At 39.6% G+C, this 15,311-nt stretch overlaps 1 long non-coding RNA gene across 1 annotated transcript; it reads right to left on the reverse strand.

Moving 5' to 3' along the window:
* Positions 1-10,763: 10,763 nt before the first annotated feature.
* Positions 10,764-12,276, reverse strand: LOC110880724. The gene is made up of 3 exons (XR_002559430.2): positions 12,130-12,276; positions 11,418-11,505; positions 10,764-10,946 (listed from the first exon to the last, which is right to left on the reverse strand). It is a non-coding gene; the product is annotated as an uncharacterized LOC110880724 (long non-coding RNA).
* Positions 12,277-15,311: the final 3,035 nt, after the last annotated feature.

A 15,311-nucleotide genomic window follows, 5' to 3' on the forward strand; every position in this document is an offset into this window, starting at 1 on the left:
AAGGGTCTAGTTCCAGAAATCCAGAGCCATGTGACCTCAGCCCACCTCACTACGATTCAACAAGTCGTCTGTCTTGCTCACAAACTCACTGATCAGGCTATGGAACAGGGCAAGCTGCCCAAAAGGATCAGTGCTACTGCTGGAACTTCTAGTGACAACAAGCGTAAGTGGGAAGGAAATCAAAGCAAGGATGCTAACCCCACCCAGGTCCCAACTCAGCAAAGGAAAATTGAAAACAACAAGGGCCCTCAGCAACAGGGTGGCTACCGAGGGAACCACCCCAAGTGTAACAAGTGTAACCGACACCACAGTGGGCCATGTGGCAAAAGTCAGTGTCAGCGATGTAACAAGATGGGGCATGAAGCCAAATACTGCAGGAGCCAGCTTCCAGCTAGGCAGAATCAGCAACAACCACAGCAGCAGCAAGGAAAAAACCGTGGATGCTACAAATGTGGAGCAACGGGGCACATGCGAAGGGATTGCCCTGAACTGAACCAGAATCACAACACCAACCAGGGAGCTGGAAACAACGATCAAAACAACAACAAAGCTGGGAATGGTGCAAGAGGAAGGGCTTTTGTGATTGGAGCTGGAGAAGCTAGGAATGATCCCAACGTCGTGGCGGGTAAGTTCCTACTCGATGATCGTTATGTTTCTGTATTGTTTGATTCTGGAGCCGATGCTAGCTATGTATCCCTACGTATTAGTAAGAAGCTTAAGCGTACGCCTACGCTATTAAGTTCTAAGCATATCGTCGAGTTAGCCAATGGTAGAAACATCGAGGCCTCACATGTTATCAGTAACTGCAAACCAGTATTGTCTGGTCAGACCTTTAGCATCGATCTTTTCCCTATCGTTCTTGGAAGCTTCGACGTCGTCATTGGTATGGATTGGTTATCCAAACATCGCGTTGAAATCCTCTGTCAAGAGAAAATGGTTCGCATTCCCCGCCGTTCTGGCAAACCCCTCATCATTCAAGGTAACAAAGGCGGAGAAGTCACGGGCATCATCTCATTCTTAAAAGCCCAGAAGTGTTTACGAAAGGGGCACACCGCTATCTTAGCACTTGTCACCGACACGTAGGAAAAGGAAAAGAGGATTGAAGATTTTCCAGTGGTACGCGACTACCCCGAGGTATTTCCTGATGAACTACCTGGACTCCCTCCTCATCGTCAGGTCGAATTTCAAATCGAGCTAACTCCCGGAGCGGCACCTATAGCTCGTGCGCCTTATCGACTAGCTCCCGCAGAGCTGAGGGAACTTTCTACACAACTACAAGAACTGTTGGACAAAGGATTTATCCGTCCTAGTTCGTCACCCTGGGGAGCACCAGTGCTCTTTGTCAAGAAGAATGATGGCACATTCCGAATGTGCATCGACTATCGTGAGCTGAACAAGGTTACCATCAAGAATCGTTACCCACTCCCACGCATCGACGACCTATTCGATCAGTTGCAAGGATCGAGCTACTACTCTAAGATTGACCTGCGATCGGGTTACCATCAGCTGAGAGTTCGTGGTAAAGACATCTCCAAAAATGCATTCAGAACTCGTTATGGTCATTAAGAGTTCCTCGTCATGCCCTTTGGAATGACTAATGCGCCTGCGGTTTTCATGGATCTCATGAACCGAGTGTGCAAGCCTTACCTAGACAAGTTCGTAATTGTGTTTATCGACGACATCCTGATCTACTCGAAAAGTCAAGAGGAGCATGAACAACACCTGCGTCTTATTCTCGAACTCCTTCGCAATGAACAACTGTACGCCAAGTTCTCGAAATGCGACTTCTGGCTTCGAGAAGTCCACTTCCTTGGACACGTGGTCAATAAGGACGGAATTCACGTCGATCCAGCTAAGATCGACTCTATAAAGAATTGGCCTACACCTAAGACTCCGACCGAAGTTCGCCAATTCTTGGGATTGGCAGGATACTATCGTAGACTCATCAAGGGATTTTCGAAGATCGCTCAACCCCTCACGACTCTTACCCAGAAGGGTATCGCTTATAAATGGAATGATGCTCAGGAGTCTGCCTTTCAGAAGCTAAAGGATAACCTCTGTAGTGCTCCTATTCTCTCGTTACCTGAGGGTACCGACGACTTTATGGTTTATTGCGATGCGTCTATTCATGGGCTCGGATGCGTGCTAATGCAACGCGAGAAAGTTATTACTTACGCTTCTCGACAACTTAAGATTCACGAAAGGAACTACACTACGCACGACTTGGAGTTGGGGGCAGTGGTTTTTGCTCTTAAGATATGGAGAGATTACCTGTACGGTACCAAGTGCACCATTTACACCGATCACAGGAGTCTCGAGCATATCTTCAAGCAAAAGGAGTTAAACATGCGACAACGCCGATGGATCGAACTCTTGAATGATTACGAATGCGCAATCAAGGGCAAAGCCAATGTCGTGGCAGACGCCCTCAGTCGAAAGGACACTACACCTAAGCGCATGCGAGCGTTACAACTTACCATCCAGTCTAACCTCCCTACTCAGATACGAGGTGCTCAGGTCGAAGCATTGAAACCAGAGAACATCAGGGCTGAGTCCCTGCGGGGATCGGGGAAACGCTTAGAACAAAAGGAAGATGGCGCTTACTATGTGACAGGGCGCATTTGGGTTCCACTCTATGGAGATCTACGTGAACTGGTAATGGACGAAGCACACAAATCTCGTTACTCGATACATCCTGGTTCGGATAAGATGTACCACGATCTCAAGGGTACATATTGGTGGCCTGGTATGAAGGCCAGCATAGCCACCTACGTTAGCAAGTGCTTGACCTGTGCTAGAGTCAAGATCGAATACCAGAAGCCGTCGGGCTTGTTGCAACAACCGGAACTGCCAAAATGGAATTGGGAGCAAATTTCCATGGATTTCGTCACAGGCTTACCAAGATCTCAAAGCGGAAACGATACCATTTGGGTCATCATGGACCGCCTAACCAAGTCTGCACACTTCCTCGCGATCAAGGAAACAGATAAGTATTCAAAGCTCGCTGCCATCTACTTGAAGGAAATAGTTGCTAGGCACGGAGTGCTAATCTCTATCATATCCGATCGTGACCCACGCTTTACATCTGAACTATGGCAAGCAACGCATAGATCTTTCGGCTCACGCCTAGACATGAGCACTGCTTACCACCCACAGACCGATGGCCAACGGAACGTACCATCCAAACGCTTGAAGACATGCTGAGAGCATGTGTTATTGATTTTGGAAACGGGTGGGAACGACACTTACCATTGGTAGAGTTTTCCTACAACAACAGCTACCACACCAGCATTCAGGCAGCACCCTTTGAGGCATTGTACGGTCGTAAATGCCGATCACCTCTATGTTGGGCGGAAGTTGGCGAAAGCCAAATTACTGGCCCAGAACTTGTAGTCGAGACTACGGAAAGGATTGCCCAGATCAGACAACGCATGGCGGCAGCTCGTGACCGTCAGAAAAGTTACGCTGATAAGCGTAGGAAACCGCTAGAATTCCAGGTCGGTGATCGGGTTCTCCTTAAAGTCTCACCCTGGAAGGGTATGGTTCGTTTTGGTAAGCGGGGCAAGCTTAATCCGCGATATGTCGGACCATTTGAAATTACCGAGAAAATTGGTAAGGTTGCTTACAGATTGAATCTGCCTGAAGAGCTGAGTGCGGTGCACAACGTCTTCCACATGTCTAATCTGAAGAAGTGTCTGTCAGATGAAACACTCATAATTCCTTTCAAGGAACTCACTTTTGACGAACAGCTACACTTCATTGAGGAACCGATTGAGATCGCGGATAGAGAAATCAAAACCCTCAAACGTAGCCAGATACCTATTGTACGAGTTCGTTGGAATTCGCGTCGTGGCCCAGAGTTTACCTGGGAGCGGGAAGACCAGATGAAGCGCAAATATCCCCAGTTGTTCCCAAAAAACTCCCAGCACTGAAGCTACAACAAAATTTCGGGACGAAATTCCAAACTAACCGGGGGGGGGGGATGATATGACACCCCGTTGAAACATTCTCACTTATATTAGCTTGACAGTGGCTGCCTTAACTTTCGGGACAAAAGTTCTTAAAACTTGGGGATAATGTGACACTCTAGGTTTTCCCGAGAAACTATCTAGTGGTGACATCGTGTGTATATATATATTATTATTAAATGAAAGTTTGTGTTCGATCTTGATATGCTATGTAATTCTTGTGTTAAGTTATGTGTATGTAGTATACATATATGTGTGAATATTAGTGAGCCGAGACCACTAGGACCCGACTCGAGACCACTCGGTCTCGAGTGAACAGTTGGGCCGTGGGCTGCACCCTTCATTGAGCCCACTCGGAATCCCTTTAGGGTGCACCACTCGAAATGGGTATAAAACCTCCACAAGGCTAGCCGACTTTCCCCTTTTGGGTGCACTAGCAATCATCATTTCAAATCCCAAACATTCCATTCTCTCCCTCTCTCACCTCATCCACTTTCTCTCACTAGAAAACCCTAAAGTTCCACCATCATCCTCCTCCCTTCTACTCGGAACCAACCGGCAACAAAAAGGGCCTTCGGATCAGCTTGTAATCATCACTCGAAGACTCCGCTTTATCACCTTCTTGCACACCTTTGTGTCACACAACAATCAGACGTGGTGACCAGCGTGCTTGACCAAGTAAACTAATCTGCCGAGCAACCCAAGGTGAGTTCACAACTTTAAAGCATGCGTTCCCGGTGGTTGGGAAACAGAACTAAAAGCAACGCTATCCCCTTGTGAGGGATACAAACCTACTTTTCTCCCCTTATGCGGGACCTTTAGTTAATTACTATTTATATTGGATGCAACAAGCAATACTAAACGCAACTCTATCACTCAAGTCCCTACTACTTAATACCGATTAGTCACCGGGGCCTGGCGAACGGGTTATTAGTTGATAGCACTATTTAGGTCTTACCAACCTCACACCATGCCCGTGCATGGGATCGGGAGTGAACTAATAGACTCTGGCAAACCGTCAATGATGATAGAACATTGACAAACGGGGCACTCTACGGAAACGTACGGTCGCATAATATTCGGTATTGTTAAACCAGTTTAGTAGCTTACTTAAGGGGTAGTTCCCCTTGGCATGGTATAAATGAGTAAATTAACTGTTGAAACAAGTTTTTGGAATTAAAAACTGGGCAAACTCGTGAACTCGCCAACATTATGTTGATACCCTACTGCATGCTTTGCAGGTACCCAGTGACTCAAGAGCTTGCAGCTTGGGGATGTGTAGTGGTCGTCTTAACCCGCATGTTGGGTTCTTTAATAAACTTAAACTATGAACTTTGTTTGAACTGTTTTGCCTATGCTTCTGCTACTTACCTAAAATACTATTTGAACTTAAAACTTTTGAACCTTAATTATGATATTTACTAACTCTGTGGTTAGTGAATATTACTTCTGTTATTATTTAAATTGCTCAGTATAATTGGTGGCTGATCTCTACCTGTTGCTGCCACATTTTCCTCCTCAGTATCTGATTCAGAAAATGGGTCTTTTGTTTCACTCACATTTTGTCTTGTAAAAACAGTGCTTCTTTGTAAAATTTCATATTTTCCTTGAATTGATTCATCAGAATCACTCTCAGAATTATAAAATATATTGAGTTTAGATTTTGCCGCACCTGTTTCTCCCATATGTGAGCCTTCAGTATGATGCTCTTCTGCTACAGGATTCATATGCACATCTTCATCAGCTGGATGAGGATCAGATTCATCCTGCTGCTCTATTCTTGGTGTGCTTGATTCTTCTGCATCATGCTCCATGGGTGACATATTTTCAAACCCTTCTTTGGTTTCTGCCTGTTTGCTTAACATCCTCAGGTATTCTGCTCTGTATGGTGAATCTTCTGGTATCTGACACATCATTCTTTCTGATAGAACAGGTACATCAAAATCTGACTTCCATGACCCTGCAGCACTCCAGGGTCTCATAATTTCTGTTTTCCACATATTTTTCGATTTTGGAATTTGTAGGTTCCTTTTAGAAAAAAACATCAGAAATTATGATTGACAGGAATATGGGGAATGGTAGATGTGAATCTATCTTTCCAGTTTTAGTCAGAATTGATCTTTTGATCAGATTAAATATTTCTGTTCCAAAAAATCAATATTCAACCTAGTTATGAGGCTGAACATGATTGTTAGAATATTCATATTTATCTGATCTGTACCTCCAATCTTTGATGATAAACACTTGTTCAGTATCTCCATTAACACTTGCCAGAAGGCAGGTAGCTTGTTTCTCTTGAATTCATTGATTTTTGAAATTTTTGCCTTGCAGCCCATTACAGCATCCAGTTGTTCGAACATATCTTCTTTCTTTGGTGCTTCTACATAGCCTTGGTTTAAGGGTAATTCTAAACATTCCCTTATTTTCTCCGGTGTAATTGTAATGAAGATATTTTCCCATAAGTGTGCTATTAGTTCCATTTCATTTGAGACCTCTAAAGTGTTTACAGCTTGTTGTAGCAGTCTTACTGGTATATCTCTGGTTTTTGTAAGAGCTTGAGCTATCGGACATCTGATCAGAAATTCAATGAGAATTTGACACTTTATGTCGTATTCTTCAATGTTAACATTCATTGCTTCATTGTTGCTTTTCAGTGGAAGAAATTCAACTTCAATGATCAACGGAACAAAGTGTTCAATTGATGGTGAATTGATGTTGGTAGCAGCCATTTAGGTTTTGGGTTTTTGCTTTGAAAAGGTTTTTAGGGTTTGAGAGTGAAGGTTGAAGATGAAAGTCTCTGTTTTTTAATGGGATATTTATAGTGAATAGAGACAGAGATTTTTGAGTGTTTTTCGTGGGTTGTTTGTATTCAAGGTGGTTTATGACACCTTAATGATGTTTTAATCTATTAAAGAAGCAACCGTTTTTGAAAAACCTTTGGTTTATCTCTAATTTAATGTATATCTCTTTTAAGGATAATTAGAGATTCAAAAATTAAACTAAGTATAACTATGAATTTATACAAATGGAATATGTATGAAGATATGGACCCTTGGTGATTAATGGTCGTTCTGCAGTTTAAACAAAATTTCTGATGAGTTATCAGAATTTCTGATGTTTTCATCAGATTTTCTGATATTTCTTCAGAATTTCTGATAAATCATCACATTTATTGATGATCTATTAGACCTTCTGATGTTCCACCAGATAGATGGATTTCTTCATCAGAACTTTGTTTAGTTGACTTTTGATTATCAGTCTTTTGATGATCAATTTGGTTTTTCGTTTTGTGTTGTTTTTGTTTCTGAAAAATTTTCATCTTTTAAGTTAACCATGCCCAGTTTGCTGATCAAAAAGTTATGTCTCTTTTCATCAAGAGGTTTTGTAAAGATATCAGCAATTTGGTTTTCAGTTGGAACAAAATACATTTCAATGTTACCTTTCTCCACATGATCTTTTATGTGACACTCTAGGTTTTCCCGAGCAACTATCTAGTGGTGACATCGTGTGTATATATATATTATTATTAAATGAAAGTTTGTGTTCGATCTTGATATGCTATGTGATTCTTGTGTTAAGTTATGTGTATGTAGTATACATATATGTGTGAATATTAGTGAGCCGAGACCACTAGGACCCGACTCGAGACCACTCAGTCTCGAGTGAACAGTTGGGCCGTGGGCCGCACCCTTCCTTGAGCCCACTCAGAATCCCTTTAGGGTGCACCACTCGAAATGGGTATAAAACCTCCATAAGGCTAGTCGACTTTCCCCTTTTGGGTGCACTAGCAATCATCATTTCAAATCCCAAACATTCCATTCTCTCCCTCTCTCACCTCATCCACTTTCTCTCACTAGAAAACCCTAAAGTTCCACCATCATCCTCCTCCCTTCTACTCGGAACCAACCGGCAACAAAAAGGGCCTTCGGATCAGCTTGTAATCATCACTCGAAGACTCCGCTTTATCACCTTCTTGCACACCTTTGTGTCACACAACAATCAGACGTGGTGACCAGCGTGCTTGACCAAGTAAACTAATCTGCCGAGCAACCCAAGGTGAGTTCACAACTTTAAAGCATGCGTTCCCGGTGGTTGGGAAACGGAACTAAAAGCTACGCTATCCCCTTGTGAGGGATACAAACCTACTTTTCTCCCCTTATGCGGGACCTTTAGTTAATTACTATTTATATTGGATGCAACAAGCAATACTAAACGCAACTCTATCACTCAAGTCCCTACTACTTAATACCGATTAGTCGCCGGGGCCTGGCGAATGGGTTATTAGTTGATAGCACTATTTAGGTCTTACCAACCTCACACCATGCCCGTGCATGGGATCGGGAGTGAACTAATAGACTCTGGCAAACCGTCAATGATGATAGAACATTGACAAACGGGGCACTCTACGGAAACGTACGGTCGCATAGTATTCGGTATTGTTAAACCAGTTCAGTAGCTTACTTAAGGGGTAGCTCCCCTTGGCATGGTATAAATGAGTAAATTAACTGTTGAAACAAGTTTTTGGAATTAAAAACTGGGCAAACTCGTGAACTCGCTAACATTATGTTGATACCCTACTGCATGCTTTGCAGGTACCCAGTGACTTAAGAGCTTGCAGCTTGGGGATGTGTAGTGGTCGTCTTAACCCGCATGTTGGGTTCTTTAATAAACTTAAACTATGAACTTTGTTTGAACTGTTTTGCCTATGCTTCTGCTACTTACCTAACTACTATTTGAACTTAAAACTTTTGAACCTTAATTATGATATTTACTAACTCTGTGGTTAGTGAATATTACTTCTGTTATTATTTAAATTGCTCAGTATAATTGGTGGCTGGATCCTGGTCAGTCACACGCCTCGCGGTAGTACTCCGCATGTGGTTTTTGAGGGTGTGACATTTTATGAAGTGATACCTGACATCTATGTGTTTGGTTCTTGAGTGATGAACTGGATTTTCTGTTATTGCAATTGCACTCTTTGAATCACATAGAATTGGAATTTTTGTCAGATTTACTCCATAATCCTTCAGTTGAGTTTGCATCCACAATACTTGTGAACAGCAACTTGCTGCTGCAACATATTTTGATTCTGCTATTGAAGTGGCAACACAGTTTTGCTTCTTGCTTGCCCAACATACCAATTTTTCCCCCAAGATTTGACAAGCACCAGATGTGCTTTTTCTGTCAATCTTACACCCTGCATAATCTGCATCTGTGTATGCAATTAATTCAAAGTTTGTATCCTTTAGATACCTGAGACCAAGTTCTGAAGTGCCTTTTAGATATTTGAAAACTCTTTTTACAGCTTTTAAGTGGGATTCTTTAGGATCACATTGATATCTGGCCAGAAAGCATGTAGCAAACATGATATCTGGTATACTTGCAGTCAAATATAGCAATGACCCTATCATCCCTCTATAGGTTTTAATATCTACACTTATTCCATCTTTATCAGAATCTAATTTGTTCCCTGTTGCCATGGGAGTTTTTGAAACAGAGCAGTTTTCAAGTGAATATTTTTGTAGAATTGTTTTCACATATTTTGATTGACTCAAAAATATTCCATCAATTCTTTGTTTGACTTGTAACCCTAAGAAAAAGGTTAATTCACCCATCATACTCATTTCAAAGTGGCTGATCATCAATTTTTGAAACTTTTTGCAAAATTTTTCATTTGTTGATCCAAATATAATGTCATCAACATATATCTGAACCAACAATGTATGACCTTTGTGTGTTTTGAGAAAAAGTGTGGTGTCAATAGTACCTTTGGTAAATCCAGAGTTGATTAAGAAGTTTGATAATGTTTCATACCAGGCTCTAGGAGCTTGCTTCAATCCATATATGGCTTTGTTTAATCTATAAACATGGTTTTGAAATTTTGGATCAACAAAGCCTTCTGGTTGTTGCACATAAACTTCTTCTTCAATTTTACCATTCAGGAAAGCTGATTTTACATCCATTTGATAAACTTTGAAATCCTTGGATGCAACATAAGCAAGAAAAATTCTTACAGCTTCTAATCTAGCTACTGGTGCAAAAGTTTCATCATAATCAATACCTTCTTGTTGACAGTAACCTTTGACCACTAACCTTGCTTTGTTCCTGGTGATTATGCCATTCTCATCAGATTTATTCCTGTATACCCATTTTGAGCCTATGACAGATTCGCCTTTAGGCTTGGGACCAGATCCCATACCTTGCTCTTCTCGAATTGATCCAGCTCTTCTTGCATAGCTTGTATCCAGTCTGGGTCATTCAGAGCTTCTTTGGCAGTTTTAGGTTCTATTTTGCTCAAGAACCCAGCATATGCACATTCATGTTCAGTAGCGGATCTTGTTCTCACACCATCAGCTGGATTGCCAATGATATCAGAATGAACATGCCCTTTGATCCATCTTAACCTGTTGTGAACAACTGTTGGTTCTGATGGATTTGAAGTTTCCCCCTGTTCAGTTGCCTCTGTTGGGTGTAAAGCACCAGAATTTTGATTTTCTAATGTGCTATTTACTTGTTCTACAGGGTTAGTACATGATATTTCTGATGATTTAAATGTAAGAGATTTATCATGTTCTAGAAAATCTTCTGATATCATTTCAAAGAGATGTTCATAATTTTCTTGTTTGTCAGAAAAATTTATTTCTTTCATGTATTCATCAGAAACCTCAGTTTCTGATGAGTCATCAAATGAGACATATAAACTTTCTCTAATTGTCCTTGTGTTAAGAATAAAGATTCTATAAGTGTAACGCCCTAAAACGCATTAACCTAAGATTCGCAGCGGACACTACATAACTAGAAATTTTCCTTCATGATATTCTTTCTTTCATTTAAATACATTAATCTCTGTTATAATTTAATGCAAAACTAACATACATGACTCAATTAAGTGACTACGTATACACCCACATACAATCCGTGTCTTGACTCGATCTTCAACCGCGTACGCTTCTAGATGAAACATCCAACATGTATAGCCTGCAGTCACCACATTCAAACACATTATTAGCAACCGGTGACATAATACAAAAATCTTAGCACAAGCATAATAGCGCGTCAACGTTTCATGCTTTTTCTTATACTAGCCCCTTCATCCATCCACTCGATTACTCGCATCAGATTGTGGAGTCAACCTTCACATCCTTTGTTACCATGCCTATACTACACATTAATTCTCAAGAGAAAAGCGATTAGTACATTAGCTTCCATTTACATGATCATGTCCTCAAATATACATAACTCATCTTATTCATTCAAGCATAATTTCATTATGTAAGTTCCCTTTCTTACCCAACCAAATCGAATCTTTTTCTTAACCACTTCTAACCCATTCCATTAAAAACTTAACTTACTACTTGCATCAAACCATATCTTCTTACATTGCATTCAACAATAATCACATATCATAAATACATTAACAACTAAAGAGTAAGTTCGGAGTGCACTTACCTTGCGCGTCCGTATTCTCGTTCGCTTACTTGATTGAGTCCTCTTAGCCCGTTAGCCTTCAAAGCTCCCATCCATCTTGACATGATTCCTATACACTCATGTCATTACATTCACATTCTTATTAGCATATATGCTTATACATGTGAACAACCATATCAAATTCACATCTAATATACGACCTACATAAAGCATACTTAACATCATTAATCCACTCAAACAGGCATAAAACATACTCGACATCATCCCTACATAATACTCACATGAACTATATCCATTTACCCACTACTTACATACAATTTCACTTATTATTGTCTTTTAGACATTTCATCAAACACCTGGTGCGCGTATCATTTTCTAAGCATAATGTACAAGTGCTTTAAGCATGTTCTTCCTTATTTCATCTTATGAACCCTTACATTCAAGCAAAATCTCATAATCACAAATTCCACATCAAGTTTATCTATCTAAGCCTATCATACTACACCCTATATATCACAAAATCACACTATAACATCTTCAAGTTCATCATGATCATCATCTTCACACTCATGCAATGGGTTTTATTCTAAATCACCCAATTACTTGAATTTACTCATAACATAAGTTCTACTTGATGTTTCTAACACCTCTACATGCTTAATTTCATACAAATTCATGGATTGATCATAACCCACTTCGAACAAGATCATCAAATCTAAATTTTAAGACATACCTTATGATCCCCTTGCGAAGGTGATCGTTAATTCATGTTCAGTTGTGAATTTGGACCTCATTCCACCCTTCAATTTGATGATTTATCAAGAACAAGGGTTTGAACCCTTGTTCTTCTTCTTCCTGCTCGTTCCACGCACACACCAAGTGTGTGTGTGTGTGTGTTTTCCTTTTATTTAATAGATTATGTTTCCCTTTTTAACGGTTTTGGTCCCTTAAACTTCGTTTCAATTAATAATGAGACTTACACTCGTTATCTTGTTACTTATATACATGTCACCACTTGGTTAAATATTTCTAGTCAACTTTTATTTACGGTTCCGTTTTTACCCTAAACGGTATTTTACCCGGTTCCTTTATATTAACCGAGTTTAAATTATCAAACCCATTTTGGGGTGTTACAATAAGCTTTTGAGGACAAAGAATATCCAAGAAAAATACCTTTTTCTGCTTTTCTGTCAAATTTTTCAAGGCTTTCAAAATCATTGAATACAAAGCATCTACAACCAAATGTGTGTAAAAATTTTACACTTGGAATCCTTCCATTTATAATGTTGTAAGGTGTTTTGTTTAGCCTTTTGTTGATAAGGGTTCTGTTTTGAGTAAAACATGCATTTGCAATTGCTTCTACCCAAAAGTGAGTGGGCATTTTGGCATATGCAAGCATTGTTCTGGCAGCTTCTACTAAGGTTCTATTTTTTCTTTCAACAACCTCATTTTGTTGAGGGGTTCTGGGAGCTGAAAAATCATGAGAGATTCCTTTGCTTACAAGAAAGCTCTCAATTTTTGAATTTTTGAATTCTGTCCCATTGTCTGATCTGATCCTTCTTACTGTTAGTTTTAACAGATTTTCAATTTTCTTGATAAAATTAATGATCAGATCAGGTGTTTCACTTTTCTTTCTCAAAAATTCAACCCATGTATATCTGGAAAAATCATCAACTATTACTAGTATATATTTCTTTCCAGAAAAACTTTCTGTTCTTATGGGTCCACACAAATCCATGTGTAAAAGTTCCAAATTTTGTGTAATGGAAGATTCAGAAATTGATTTATGTGAGCTTCTTTTGGATTTTCCCATCTCACATGCATCACCAATTTTATCCTTTTAAGAGGATATGAAAGGTAATCCTTTTACCAGACCTTTACTTGCTAATTTGCTTAGGTTTTTGAAATTTAAGTGAGCCAATCTTTTATGCCACAACCAACTACTTCTTTTGTTGATTTTTGAAAATAAACATAGTTTAGGATGTTCGCTTTCTTCCTTGAAGTCAAAGTAGTATATTGATTGTCTTATTCTTTTCCCACTTAAATATATTTTATTATCATCCATACCTATTAGCAAGCATTTTTCTGGTAAAAATGTTACCTGAAAACCTTTGTCACAAAATTGACCACAGCTCAGCAAATTATACTTTAAGCCTTCAACATAGGCTACTCTTTCAATGGTCAAACATCCATACCTGATACATCCGTATCCCATTATCCTTCCTTTTACTCCATTTCCAAAGTTCACCATTTTACCCAGCTTTGAGACAAAGTTGCTGAGTAAGCTCATATCCCCAGTCATGTGCTTGGAGCTTCCTGAGTCGCTGTACCAGATCTGCTGCACATGATGGTCCTGAAATGGAATGGTTAGAAGGTTTTAGGTACCCAGGCATGCTTGGGTACTCTTTCTGATGATATTTTAGTCTTATTATTTCTTCTAAATGACCTTTCATCAGAATTTCTGTTATATGCTGAGCCATTAACATAATTTTTCTTTTTCTTTTGGAGATGGTGTTGAACAAGCTTCAGTATTTCAACACACATACAAGAATCATCAGAAACCTCTGATCTTCCTTCTTGTGATGGAATGAAGGGATAAATTTGAAAAGACGAGTGAACTGCTTCTGGAGTTTTTACAAACTCTTGATTGCATTCACTTCTTTTTGGTTCCAAGTTGGGCTTTTCAAAGGAGTATTCAGAAAATGTTGATTTGCAAGTTTCAGAATCAGATTTTGATATAAATTTATTAGAAATCTGTTGAGTTGCTTTTACAAAGACAGTGGGTTTGCTATTATTTGTTCTTACATAACCCAAACCTTCTCCTTTGTTCTTTGGAGTGGACTCTATGAAATTTATGAATTCTTCTGCTTCTTGAAAACCTCTTACATTAATTTCTTTATCATTGATTTTCTTGTAAAGATCTATTCTTTCATTTTCATAGAACTCTATTTTAGCTCTTTGATCTAAACTTTGTTCTATAAGTAATTGGTTTTCAAGATTAATTTTATTCAAGGTCCTCTGCAACTCATCAGATTTTTTACCATCTGATTGATGTTTAACTTGCAAGTTTAAAAAATCTGACATGAGCTCATTTAGCTTGTGTTCAAGATCAAGATTGTCTAAACTTACAGGTTGTCCTGAAGTTTCTGGTATGTCTTCAGAAAGTGCCATGAGACAGAAGTTGGCCATTTCTTCCTCTTCTTCATCAGAAGAATCATCAGATAGCTATGTATCTGCCCCAGCAATTAAGCTTACTTGTTGCTGCTGCTTTTTAGCTTCCTCAAGCTTCTTTTCATAGTAGGCAGCATCTTTTAGCTTCTTGGTCTTGCACTCAGATGCATAATGACCTTTTTGCTTGCACTTATAACACACCACCTCAGCCTTTCCTTTATCCTTAGATCTAACTTCTTCTTTAGATCTACCATCCATCCTCCCTCTATCACTCCTCTGGTATCTCTGGCCTCCTCCCCTCAACCTCTGCTCAAATGTTTTGGTGAGCAGTGCTATTGCTTCAGCAAAAGTTGAAAAATCTGATGATGTATCAGAAGTTTCAAAACTCTGGTTGTTTGATGGTTGTGGATCATTGGAAGTTGTTTGTCTTTGTGGGTTTAAGATAAGAGCTAAAGATCCCCCTCTTTGAATGGTTTCCTCAAATACTTCTTCCTCTCTGGGGATCAAGATGCTGTATAAGTCATGAAGACTCATGTTTCCTAGTTCTAAGGTTGAGGACAAAGTCATTGTGAGACTCCTCCATTCTCTAGGCAAAGCATCAAGAAATTTTATGTTTCTTTCATCATTTGATTTAGTTATTCCAAATTTCTTTAGCTCGTTTAAAAGTTTTGTGAACCTTTGATATGTGTCATTTAATTTTTCATTAGGTAAACTTTTAAACCTTTCATAAGATGAGACGTTGTT

The sequence above is a fragment of the Helianthus annuus genome, chromosome 10, assembly GCF_002127325.2.
Source record: "Helianthus annuus cultivar XRQ/B chromosome 10, HanXRQr2.0-SUNRISE, whole genome shotgun sequence".
In the NCBI taxonomy this organism is placed as follows: Eukaryota; Viridiplantae; Streptophyta; class Magnoliopsida; order Asterales; family Asteraceae; genus Helianthus; species Helianthus annuus.